Genomic DNA, 12,879 nt, shown 5'->3' with positions numbered 1-12,879 from the left:
TATATTCTCCCCTTGGACGAAACTCCATAACTTCCAAAGGTAAGAATTTTATTTTGATTTTTAATGTTACATAGTTGATTTTTTGATCAAGCTATTAGATATAGAACTAATTCTCTTGAAATTATCTATTATTTGGTATAAAAAAATTTCATGGAAATCATGCTTGGGTGATGATTTTAATGAATTGGGTGGTTGAAAAACATGTTGAATTTTGAAGAGTTAATGAATGATTTTTATGTTATTGTTGTTGTAGATTAATTCTAAGGCATGAGTGATGACTAAAATCAAGCGTATAAGATTATATCATATTTGGCCATGGTTAGGGTTTGTTAAGGTTGGTTGAATTTTGATTGGATTTGATGTTGTGATGGTTGGAACGACATAAATTTAAAGTAAAAGGATTAAATTCAAACTTGAAATTGAATGAAAAGTTTACCCTAAGTGCTTCTATAGGTTCAACCATAGTGAATAATTAGGGGGAAAATATTGAAAACAATTCTATGGTCCAGAATTGGTATTAGAAGTGTTCTATAAGCTTTAAATATCTAATTTACATGTTTTGAGAATTGTGAGACACTATTGCATATATATGTTATTTGAGGTGTTCAATGCTGAATTTTAATATCTAAATACTGTAATTTTAAGTTGGGTTGATGATTAAAGATCAAGGAGCAAATTTGGATAAGTATGGTGATGGAATTCGAATAGTTCTAATAGTTGGAACTTAATTTTGAGTTTTTAAAAGTGATGATATTATTTTGTTAAGAAAATCAGAATAAACCCCTAACACAAACACATGTAAACCACACGAGAAGGGTAAAAAATACCTTGTTTATTTATGATTTTCTTTCGAATGTCACAAGTGCTCTCTTGCTTCGATTTTACCTTGTTATCTTTTTGTTTTACATTTACATGAATTTATAGCTTTGTGAACCCATAGTTTTTGGGTTGATTTAGAGTTATATTTTGACTGAAACATTGATTTGTTTTCCAATTTTTTGCCGAATGATTTGTGTTGTTGCTGGAACAAGGACTTGCCAAGAGTCATCGGGCTGATCGATGTTTCCCCCTGAATGTTCGGTGCTAAAACCCTAATATTTGGCCCATCTGGACCGTTGCATTGGTTCAAATCCAATTAATATGGTGTTGCGACACTGATATCTAAAACATGAAACCTTAACTCACTGGGTCAAGTGAATTTGGGTCGGTTTGGTTTGCTGGGTTCTTGGCCGAGTCGACTTGCTAGGTCAGGCCTGCCAACCAGTTAGGCTCTTTCTTCTGGATTTGGACTTGAACCTATTTGGACCAAAATAACAAAAATATAAAATAAATAAATAAAATAAAATAAATAATAAAATAAAATAATAAATAATAAAATATAATACGTAAATATTTTATAAAATATATATATTTTCAAAATGTTTTAAAAATATATTCAAAAATTATATATTATATATATTTTAAAAATGTTTTCAAAAGTTATATATATTATATATATTTTCAAAAACTATATATTATATATATATGCTTTCAAAATGTTTTCAAAAACTATATACTATATATATTTTCAAAATATTTTCAAAAACTATATATTATATATATTTTTAAAATATTTTCGAAAACTATATATTATATATATTTTTAAAATATTTTCAAAAATTATATATTATATATATTTTTAAAATATTTTCAAAAACTATATATTATATATATATTTTTGAAAATGTTTTCCAAAATAATATATTATATATATTTTTTTCAAAGTGTTTTAAATATATATATATATATATATATATATATATATTATATGTATATTATATATATCAAATAAAACCCTAGACGAAAATGAGTGACTATAATTGCCCCTCTTTGCTTTGTTTGGCACATGGGCTTGGAAACAAGCATGTTCCTTGGGAGTTATCGACTTCTGAGTTTGAAATTCAACTCCATGTTGTCGTTGAATCTTTATCAACTACCATATGCTCTGGAGTTGAGACTTGAAGAAAAAGGACATCTCGCTGTTGTTGAGCCGTACTGCGGGTGACTCTTGAGATGTCTTTGAACATGATATCCTTCGTTTTGAAGTTAAAATCATAGTTCAAAATCAGAAGGTGACTTCTTGTTTCCAAACCATAGTCAACCTTAGTCCTCTTCTGGACGTAAAGACCTCATTTTAAAATTCCACTGAAAAGTACACCATGAGGTTGATATGCCCTCAAGCTAAATGGAATCGAACTCGAAAGTTATTGTTAACAGATAACTCTTCTCTCCTTGAATTAAGTTGTACTAAGTTGGAAGATAACCCGCTGTTGTCGTAGATGACTCATTTTTTGTAACACTAGGTCAATCCATATGATATAATTCTTCGTGAAGTTGAAATCATGGATGACTCCTTCGTTGTGAAGTTGATCTTTGAATTAGATGTCCTTCGTTGTGAAGTTTGAAATTAAATCTTGTAAATTGCATTGTCTCGAGTTTAATATCCTTCGCTGTGAAGTTAAAATTAACTCTAAGAATAATCTGCAAAATTATGCACATATGCAATGCTATGGATGCAATGTTCTTATGTGGCCTAAAATGAATATGTGAAATATGTTATCTTAGAATTTGGAGGGAAATCTTCAATCTCTGGTTGTCGGTCATGATGACTCTTGATGCTGGAATCTTGAATTTCTGAGCTTGATATTGGATTCTTCACTATGTTTAAATCTGATGTATAGAATTTTATATCTAGTCTTGGTTTGGGGAATGCTTTTTATTATCTCAAGTATAGTGTATAAACCCTGATCGACTTCTAAATACCTGTACCTTTCAAGAAAATCTTTGTACAGTATTACACAATTAACTTTTCAAGAGTGAATAAATCATTAAGTTTAAATTTAACCCAAGATGCTTAAAAGAAATTGACTTAGAGATATGTTCATATTTATTTATAAGGAAAAAGGAACAAAGTATATGACAAACATTTTGGAAAGTCAAAAAGAAATATAAGTAGATGACTTACATCTCGATAATGCGGGCACCTTTGAACTTTTGAGTACAACCTTTGTCAATGGGACTTTGAAAATGTGACAATGATCGGAAGTGCCACATTTCCCTGAATCGTTGAGTCTGCAAAAGATTTGGATGTCATGACGCAGAACTTTTCCTGAGTACTTAACCAAATTGCCCTTTTGGGTTTTCAATTTGGATCAATCCTTGGTTTCAAGATGCCCTTTTCGGGTTTTTATCTTGGACCCATTTTTTTTAATTTAAGGCGCCCTTTCGGGTTTTCACCCTAAACATTTTTTTCCAACTTAGGATGCCCTTTCAGGTTTTCACCCTAAGCATTTTTTAGCAAAATACTAAAGGATAACCCATTCAAACTGATAAAACCTTGAACAAGTCGAAAATATGCCCACTAGAGAAGAGAGCTTTGGTTAGTTAATAACCGTTCATGTTTATAGATAACATTGAAATACTCCAAAACAGGTTTACTTTGAAAATATAACTTAAATAGTCTTTAGTAGGTTAAATCCAGGAGCTATGAAAAATGATTAGTTCAAAGGTGGTGGTTTTTTCTCAACAGAAAACATAGTGTTATTGATGTTTTCTTTCAATCTAAGAAGCTGAGGGACATCAATAGCTCCGAGAGCAGTAACACCACCATGACTGGATGATGTCTCGAAAGCATCCTCAAACTTTATGAATTATCCCAACTGTAAAGCCACCAAGTGGGTATAGCAAATAGGAGCAACGACAGAGATGACAATGATGCTCATTTGATACACATAAGATAGAGAATGGACAAGTTCCTGCAGATCATCAGCTGAAAAGCCAACCTGATCCAGGAGAATATGATAATGTGTTGGCCTATTGGTTCTGATCATCCCAGTATGAGCATAGAGATAAAAATCATTATTCCTCGGGTGGTAGACACTTTTTTCTATCACAGTTCCAGGTTGTACATTGTCCGGAGATCCCTGCTAGAAAAACTTAGTATGATGATTTTTGTGTGCAACAATCAACACAAACTTTAGGTCCCAACTCTCATCAAGGAACTTGATCCAGTTCTTTGCTCAAAACCTGATTGAACTCAGACTCTCTAACCCCATCCTTGAATATGATTATCTTAACAGGCTTCCTCTCCCCTAAACTTGAGTAGAAATCCAAAAGAGTTTCCCTCATTAAAACATCATCATCCTTGCCATAAGGTTTGAAAAGAGAATTTATCATTTAAAGCTTTGGAGGTTGTGGATGCACAGCTGCCCTATAGTGGGAATTCAGTGGTTGCTGTCAGGAGGTAACCACTGCAGCAATCGACGGGACATCTGAATGCCCAGGAGAGCCATGTGACAGATCCATGCCAAAGATAATAGTTGGAACCTTCGAAACCATAGGTATTGATCTCTCAATGATCAAACTTGAACTTAATCCACCAAGCTTGGCATTTATCTTCAGAAGAAAATTTGTAAGGTATTGATCGTTCACTTTAGTGGGTGCCATACATTGAGTCACTATATTAAAATTCAGAAAGATTTTTCCGTTTCCATGGACCATAAAGATCAGAGTTATTTTGATCAGGGCATGGATACAGGCACCATATTTCTTAAACAGGGGTGCGAGATAAAAACTAGGATCCAAATTATTTTATTTTCTTGAACGCAGTCTGGAAATCCTCATCCCATGTTCCAGAGTTGTTTTTAGAAGAAGGCAAAAAATTGGTTCGCACTTGTTGGACAATTGAGATATGAATCGCGCTATGTAATTTAAGCTGCCCAGAAAACCTTGTACCTCTTTCTGTGTTTGTCTAGAAGGAAAATTCTAGATCACTTTAACTTTATCTAGATCGACTTCGATACCTCTCCTACTGACCATGAAGCCTAACAGCTTTCCAGATGTTATCCCGAAGGTACATTTACTAGGGTTCAGTTTCGCTGGAACTTTCTTAATCTTTGATGGAGTTTTCTCATATTTTCGACATGTTTATTTTTAGTTTGTTCTTTGATAATCATTTCATTGACATAAACCTCGATTTCTTTGTTCATCATATCATGAAACAAGGTCACCATGTCTCTTTGATATGTTTCCCTAACATTATTTATTCGAAGGGCATCAACTTGTAACATAAATTCCCCATATTATGATGAATGTAAACTTTTCCATGTCCTCCGGATGTATTTTAATCTGGTTATATCCTGAGAATCCTTCCACGAACGAGAAGAAGGAGTTCCCGACAGTATTATCCACCAGAGTGTCTATGTGCGGCAGAATAAAGTTATCTTTGGGACTTGCCTTGTTCAGGTCTCGGTAATCAACACACTTGCGTACCTTTCCGTCTTTCTTTAGAATTGGCACTATGTTAGCCATCCATTCTGGATACTAGGCCACTTGAAGAAAGCCGACATCAAACTATTTCTTAAACTCTTCCATGATCTTAAGGAGCATTTATGGTCTCATTCTCCTTAACTTTTGTTTCACACGTTTTCATTTTGGTTTGATAGGCAATTTATGGACTACCATATATGTATGTAGCCTCGGCATGTCTTGATATGACCATGAAAACACATCTTTGTATTCTTGAAGTAAGAATATTAAGCTTTATCTTCCTTAGTCAAGAGAGTTGTGCCAATTCTGACTTCCTTTCTTTCCTCTTCTGTACTTAGATTTAGGATTTCGATTCTCTCTTCATGTGGCAATATTTTCTTGTCTTCTTTTTCTTCCATCCTTAACAATTCAGAGGGTAAATTGCACTCACCTTCATTTTCAGATTCATCAACTTCCCCAAGACAAACGAACTGTTCAAAATCCACTTTCGGGTGAGTATCATCAGCGCCTAAATTATCATTATCTTGGGACCAGATGTAGAAAAATGAAATGTGTATGTGTAAGAGGAAAATATCCCACACAAAATAATCAAAAATTAAATTCCAAAGAGGATAAAACAAAGTACTGGATGAAAGAAAATTGAATTCAAAAGAAAAGTAATTAATTAAAGAAAATTGAGTTCAAAAGAAATAAAATAAGAAAAATGTTTACCGTGAAATAAATTGCATCTTTTATCATATTTAAAAAAATATTTATTCACCCTTACAAAAGATCACTAATTGCCCTGGGTGTAAGCGAATAGGGATAGTTTGAGTATTACTATGAAATAAATTTGAAAACCATAGGTAATTCTTCAGCCGTCCAATTGCTAAGCACCGATCCAGGCGGCAAAGGGCTGATTCCTCAACCGTCCACATTATCGGCATTTTCTGTGGTTATAACGTTAATAATTCAATCTTTCAAATAAACCTCCAAGTCTAGTGAAGTCATCGCAAACTCATAACCACTAGATTTAAATGTTTCATAATAAGGTGGAAAAACCATGGGTTCCCATTAAAAATATTTCCCGTTCAGTCTGGCCAACCTTCTTTCTCGGCCTTTATGGATTTTCTTCCTCTTGTATTGTTGAATGGGATGAAAACCAAGCCCGAATTGGTCTAGCTTTGTTATAGGAAGGATGGGATTGATCCTTCCTTGCAATAGGCTCCAAAATCCTCTTCCTACACTGTCACCTCTTCTTAAGGCTTTTTTGATCTCCATTTTAGAGCATTCAGAGAGTCGAGATTTGGAAATATTTCCTCCTTCAGCCATAAATATTGTAATACCCCCAACCCGGATCCGAGTCCGAGGTGTCACATTGACTTTTCAAAACATTTACTTGTATAAAATTGTGAGTAATTTAACATTTTTATAACATATAACTTATTCAAAACATTTATAGAACTATTTAGATCTTATACACTATATTCTTTTGAGTACATGACAACTAGAACTTTATATATTAAAATACATATTATTCACCTCTCTTCTGATCTGACATTCGGTAAGGAGTATTGACCTGTCTTGCTCCACATTACTCTTTACTCTTCTTCTCGTTACTGTAACCTATATGTGAAACAATCACACGCCAAGTCTATGTCTTAGTGGGGCAATAAACATATACTATAAACTATAAATTGAAATCATGCATGAACAATTATTGCTATCACATTATACCCAAACATATATCCATTCATATATCAAATCCGCACATACATATACTTATCTTCTTTCCTATCCTTATCATATTATTATCATTCATATTTCTATTATCTTGTTTATATGATCCATTATGTTCATATCATATATCCTATAACATATACAATGATCACTAACACACATATATCATATCATATAATTTATATCAAAACACACATATATATATCACATACATTGTATTCAATGTTATCTCTTATTATCCCATGTACACATGTCACTAATTATTTTTATCGTATAAACATATACTAAACATTTCTATACACATCATGGTACACATATATCAGTTCACAACCGAACACACATCGTATCATATCAATTGATCTATTTACTCTATTTAAAGTCTATGTATTAGCCCATGTATACTTTTGAGAACTTAAGGTATGTGAGTACATTGAGGTTGTGCACCACTATGCTGTCACCACAACTCATATAAATGTCCCAAAGGACCTATCCAGAGGTCATAAAGAACCTCGGCAACTATCCATAGGTCCCGAAGAACCTAGATAAATTGTCCATATGTTCCTTAGAACATAGGTATACTGTCCATATGTCTTGAAAGATATAGGTAATTTTGTGCATATGTTCTATAGAACATAGGTAAACCCTCGACTCTTGGCATACCAACTATATCCCTAGCTCTCATATCACCTAACATGGGCATTATACTCATATCACTTCTCTTATGATCACATGTTCATTTTCTTCTATCACATACCATATGTATGTGTAAAACTCTATATCATTTCTCATTTGTTCATGTACTTATGTCATATCAACACGAAATTCACTGTCGCATATCACTTAGCTTATGCCGCATAACTTGCATAACTTGTATCACATATACACATTCATATCACATGTTCATATAAACTCCTAACTTCTTTCACATTTACATATAATCATGTAGCTTCTTTTCACATAGTTCATGTCACTTTTCATATCATTCATTTATCACATATAACATGGCTTAATATATGTTTGTATTATTTTTCACCTAATCACATCTACCTCTTCTCATATATTTCATTCATAATCTCTATCATATATACATTCCTTCACTTATCTTATACTTATGTATCATATTACATAATTTAACTTATATCATATTATCATGTGTACATATATCATGGACACTTAACATGTATCATATAAACATGTATTCACACCTATCATTAACACATGCAACAATCAATAACACACCTGTAACCTATCAACCATATGCTCATAATAATGAATTCATGTATTTTACTATACGAAATAGACTTGTCAGAAGTCTTATTTCCATTAAATATAATACACTATCTAATATGAACTCACCTTGGCCTCACTAAGTTCCAATCCACTTTTATGCTTTCCTCTCTTTCGATCGAATCTTAACTTGATAATCGTTCTGGAACTTGTTCGTGCTTGATATCTATATAATCATACATTGATACATATCAATATCCAATTAATATATTCTAATCTATAATTTCGTAGACCAAAAGAAAGGTATAATTCTATTTTCCCTTGAAGTGCATCGATACATTCTACAGTGTATCGATGCATTCTTTAACATGTGCATCGATGCACTACCCATGCATCGATACACAAATCACCTTCGATGTTTTCATTTTAAGGGTGTGCATCGATGCACTAACTGTGCATCGGTACACTCAAGGCATTCGTTGTTTCTTCTTTAAATAGTGCATCGGTACACATTGAATGTGCATCGATACACTTTGCCCAGAATTTGTACTTTACACCCGAAAAACATCAACTCTTCATTCAATTCTTCTATTTTAAGCCCCTATCATGTCATTAAACTTAACTACCATTACATAAACCAACTTGTATTCATATAAATCATCTATATCTTCCATATCTCATCATGATTCTTAAAATTAAGGATCTTACTAAACTTTGAACTTTGTTATTAATCCTTTCTAACTTCATAAATCTCTTATTCTTAGTGATGGCAAGTCAAATTCCTTCTCAAATTTCACTTATTAACACTTTCTCAGAAATTCATCTAAAAACTCATTTTCTTTAATCTCTTCTATATCTTTCATCTTGTTGTTTTAGAACAAATTAAGTTTTCCTTAAGCTTAATTATCATCTAATGATCATAACCCAAACTTAAAATCAACAATTAATCAACAAACAAAGAAACTCACCTTTGACCTTGGAGATACGGGAGGAGGAAGAAGAAGAAAGAAAACTCTGGAGAATTCTCTCCTTTCCCACGTGGTTCCCTTATCTTATAAAACGAATATAAAATTTTCCTTGTCAAATGACCATTTTGCCCTTTAATTCCTTTAATAATTACTAACAACTTCTAAAAAATATTTCCAGATAAATCATTAAACTATTCAATTATTCTACTTTAATCACCAAATACTGAAATATTTCAATTTGGTCACTAACCCGGTATAGAGGATGTTACAAATCTTCCGTCCTTTAAAGAAAATTCGTCCTCGAATTTTCGCTACACATCTTTATAAGAACATATCTTCTAATATTCTCATGTTGTTTTCTTTACTTAACATTTCCTTCCTTTAGTTTTTCAAATTCCTTTTTCCTTTATACATTCATCTACTGTCGCTTATCATATACACAATAACCAATAACCTCAATACATTCATGTCTTTTTTTTCTCCGTTAATTTTGTATTTCCTTTGACATTTCTAAAATCCATATAATGTTACTGATTACGTAAATAGATCCATTTTCATCACTCAACATCATAAATCCATCTATTTTTTCATTAATCTCTATTTATCTTATCACAATACCAAACTTTTATTCCATCATCATTTGACCAAAACACTACTTTAAATCTTCTTTAATGGAGATTAAACACATACTTTACAAAATCAAACCATCTTTCCACATTACTTTGCACACTTTTCATATTTCTATATTGAACTTATCATCTACACTTCCATATAACCTTTATCATACTTAACCCTTTAATTTCTTTATCCTTTTTCTCCTTCACAATTCAAAATATCCTTGTAACATAGATCATATCTTTTCTTCAGTCTCTCATACGCTTTTTATATCACTTAGACTTATCCCTAATTACCGATCTTTATCACATCTTCGTAACTTTGATAATTCCTTTCATTTATACATATCCTCTTCCTTGACCATCTCTTGTACTGATAATTTCTTCCTTAATCTTATACAACTACTTAGTTCTTTGTCTACATCATATCTATATGATCAGGATACACAATCAAATCCAGATTCATCATACTTAATTAACTTAGCCTTATATATTTTCCAAATCTTACAACTCCATCACCGTTACTATTACAGTTAATATACATCAACTTTTCAATCTAGGGCACAAGCCCTAATCATCCAATCATATATCTTCTTTTCCGTCAAAATTTCCCTCCACGGTATCGTACTCAACTTTTCAAACTCATACTTTTACTCGTACACTGTACTATTCCTCTGTTTGAGAGTCAAACGTTGTAGCTTTCTTTGTCTTATAAAGTGTTCACCAATATACTCATTCTTAAACTCATTATTAAACTCTTCTTATCAATCCCCAGCTTTACTCAACTATATGAATCATCACTTTCTTCACGATATCACTTTACTATTATCAAAATATACAGCTGTATCCAATACATTTTCATCATGAAATCTTGTTAGCCTACGCTAACACTTTCCTTCTATAGTACAAACCCTTATCATATCCACACTCTTGCTTATACACTATACTATTTCTTTGTTTCAAATCCATAACTCTGATTTCATTCATTTTATAAACGTATCACTGATGCACTTATTGTTGAACTCTTCTACAATTCTAACTACATCATTTGATCTTTTAACGTTCTTATGGTGACATTTGTCCACCATACTCTAGCTTTTTCTCATAATAACGAAACTTCTCAATTTAACTTATCCACTTTGGAGAAATAAAAACCATCTAACATCATCTTCATATCATTTATTCAAAGGTATGTAACAGCAGAACCTTTCTCAAATTCACCCTTGAACTCTGGTGCTCTTAACTCTTTTAACTATTTCTATACATTCATTTAACATCATGAAACGTTCTCTAATCTTATACAGGCATTCCCTGAGGTTTTCTCTCTTCTCCCTGTCTGGCCAGGGTAGGTGAATTGCTATCACCATCAGATTTGTCCCCTATCGATTCACTTCGATAATTTCTATAATCAATTTCACTTTGAGTAGGCATGTAAACATTTTTAAACCTCATTTGACTTCAATTTAAGCCTAGAATCGGCTAAACCTTAGCTCTGATACCATTAAATGTAACACCCCAACCCGGATCTGAGTCTGAGGTGTCACATTGACTTTTCAAAACATTTACTTGTATAAAATAGTGAGTAATTTAACATTTTTATAACATATAACTTATCCAAAACGTTTACAGAACTATTCAGAGAATATACACTATATTCTTTTGAGTACATGCCAACTAGAACTTTATATATTAAAATAAATATTATTCACCTCTCTTCTGATCTGACCTTCGGTAAGGAGAACTGACTTATCTTGCTCCACATTGCTCTTTACTCATCTTCTTGTTTCTATAACCTACGTGTGAAACAATCACACGCTAAGTCTATGACTTAGTGAGGCAATAAACATATACTGTAAACTATAACTTGAAATCATGCATGAACAATTATTGCTATCACATCATACCCAAACATATATCCATTCATATATCAAATCCGCACATGCATATACTTATCTTCTTTCCTATCCTTATCATATTATTACCATTCATATTTCTATTCTCTTGTTTATATGATCCATTATGTTCATATCATATATCTTATAACATATACAATGATCACTAACACACATATATCATATCATATAATTCATATCAAAAAACATATATATATATCACATACATTATATTCAATGTTATCTCTTATTATCCCATGTACACATGTCACTAATTATTTTTATCGTATAAACATATACTAAACATTTCTATACACATCATGGCACACATATATCAGTTCACAACCGAACACACATTGTATCATATCAATTGATCTATTTACTCTCTTTAAAGTCTATGTATTAGCCCATGTATACTTTTGAGAACTCAAGGTATGTGAGTACATTGAGGTTGTGCACCACTATACTGTCACCATAGCTCGTATAAATGTCCAGAATGACCTATCCAGAGGTTATAAAGAACCTTGGCAACTGTCCATAAGTCCCGAAGAACCTAGGTAAACTGCCCATATATTCCTTAGAACAAAGGTATACTGTCCATATGTCTCGAAAGACATAGGTAATTCTGTCAATATGTTTCGTAGAACATAGGTAAACCCTCGACTCTTAGCATGCCAACTATACTCATAGCTCTCATATCACCTAACATGGGCATTATACTCGTATCAGTTCTCTTATGATCACATATTTATTTTCTTCTGTCACATACCTTATGTATGTGTAAAACTCTATATCATTTATCATTTGTTCATGTACTTATGTCATATCAACACGAAATTCACTGTCACATATCGCGTAACTTATGTCGCATAACTTGTATCACATATACACATTCATATCACATGTTCATATAAGTTCCTAACTTCTTCCACATTTACATATAATCATGTAGCTTCTTTTCACGTAGTTCATGTCACTTTTCATATCATTCATTTATCACATATAACATGGCTTAATATATGTTTGTATTCTTTTTCACCTAATCACATCTACCTCTTCTCATATATCTCATACATAATCTCTATCATATATACATTCCTTCACTTATCTTATAGTTATGTATCATATTACATAATTTAACTTATATCATAT

At 32.1% G+C, this 12,879-nt stretch overlaps 1 pseudogene; it reads right to left on the bottom strand.

The window, feature by feature from the left end:
- Window positions 1–3,536: 3,536 nt before the first annotated feature.
- LOC120187676 lies at window positions 3,537–6,233 on the bottom strand (annotated as a pseudogene).
- Between the last annotated feature and the right edge of the window lie 6,646 nt (window positions 6,234–12,879).

Source organism: Hibiscus syriacus, unplaced genomic scaffold (genome assembly GCF_006381635.1).
Source record: "Hibiscus syriacus cultivar Baekdansim isolate YM2019G1 unplaced genomic scaffold, ASM638163v2 tig00113725_pilon, whole genome shotgun sequence".
Taxonomy (NCBI): Eukaryota; Viridiplantae; Streptophyta; class Magnoliopsida; order Malvales; family Malvaceae; genus Hibiscus; species Hibiscus syriacus.
Note: the sequence above shows the minus strand (reverse complement) of the source record. Positions and strands in the feature narration are given on the sequence as shown.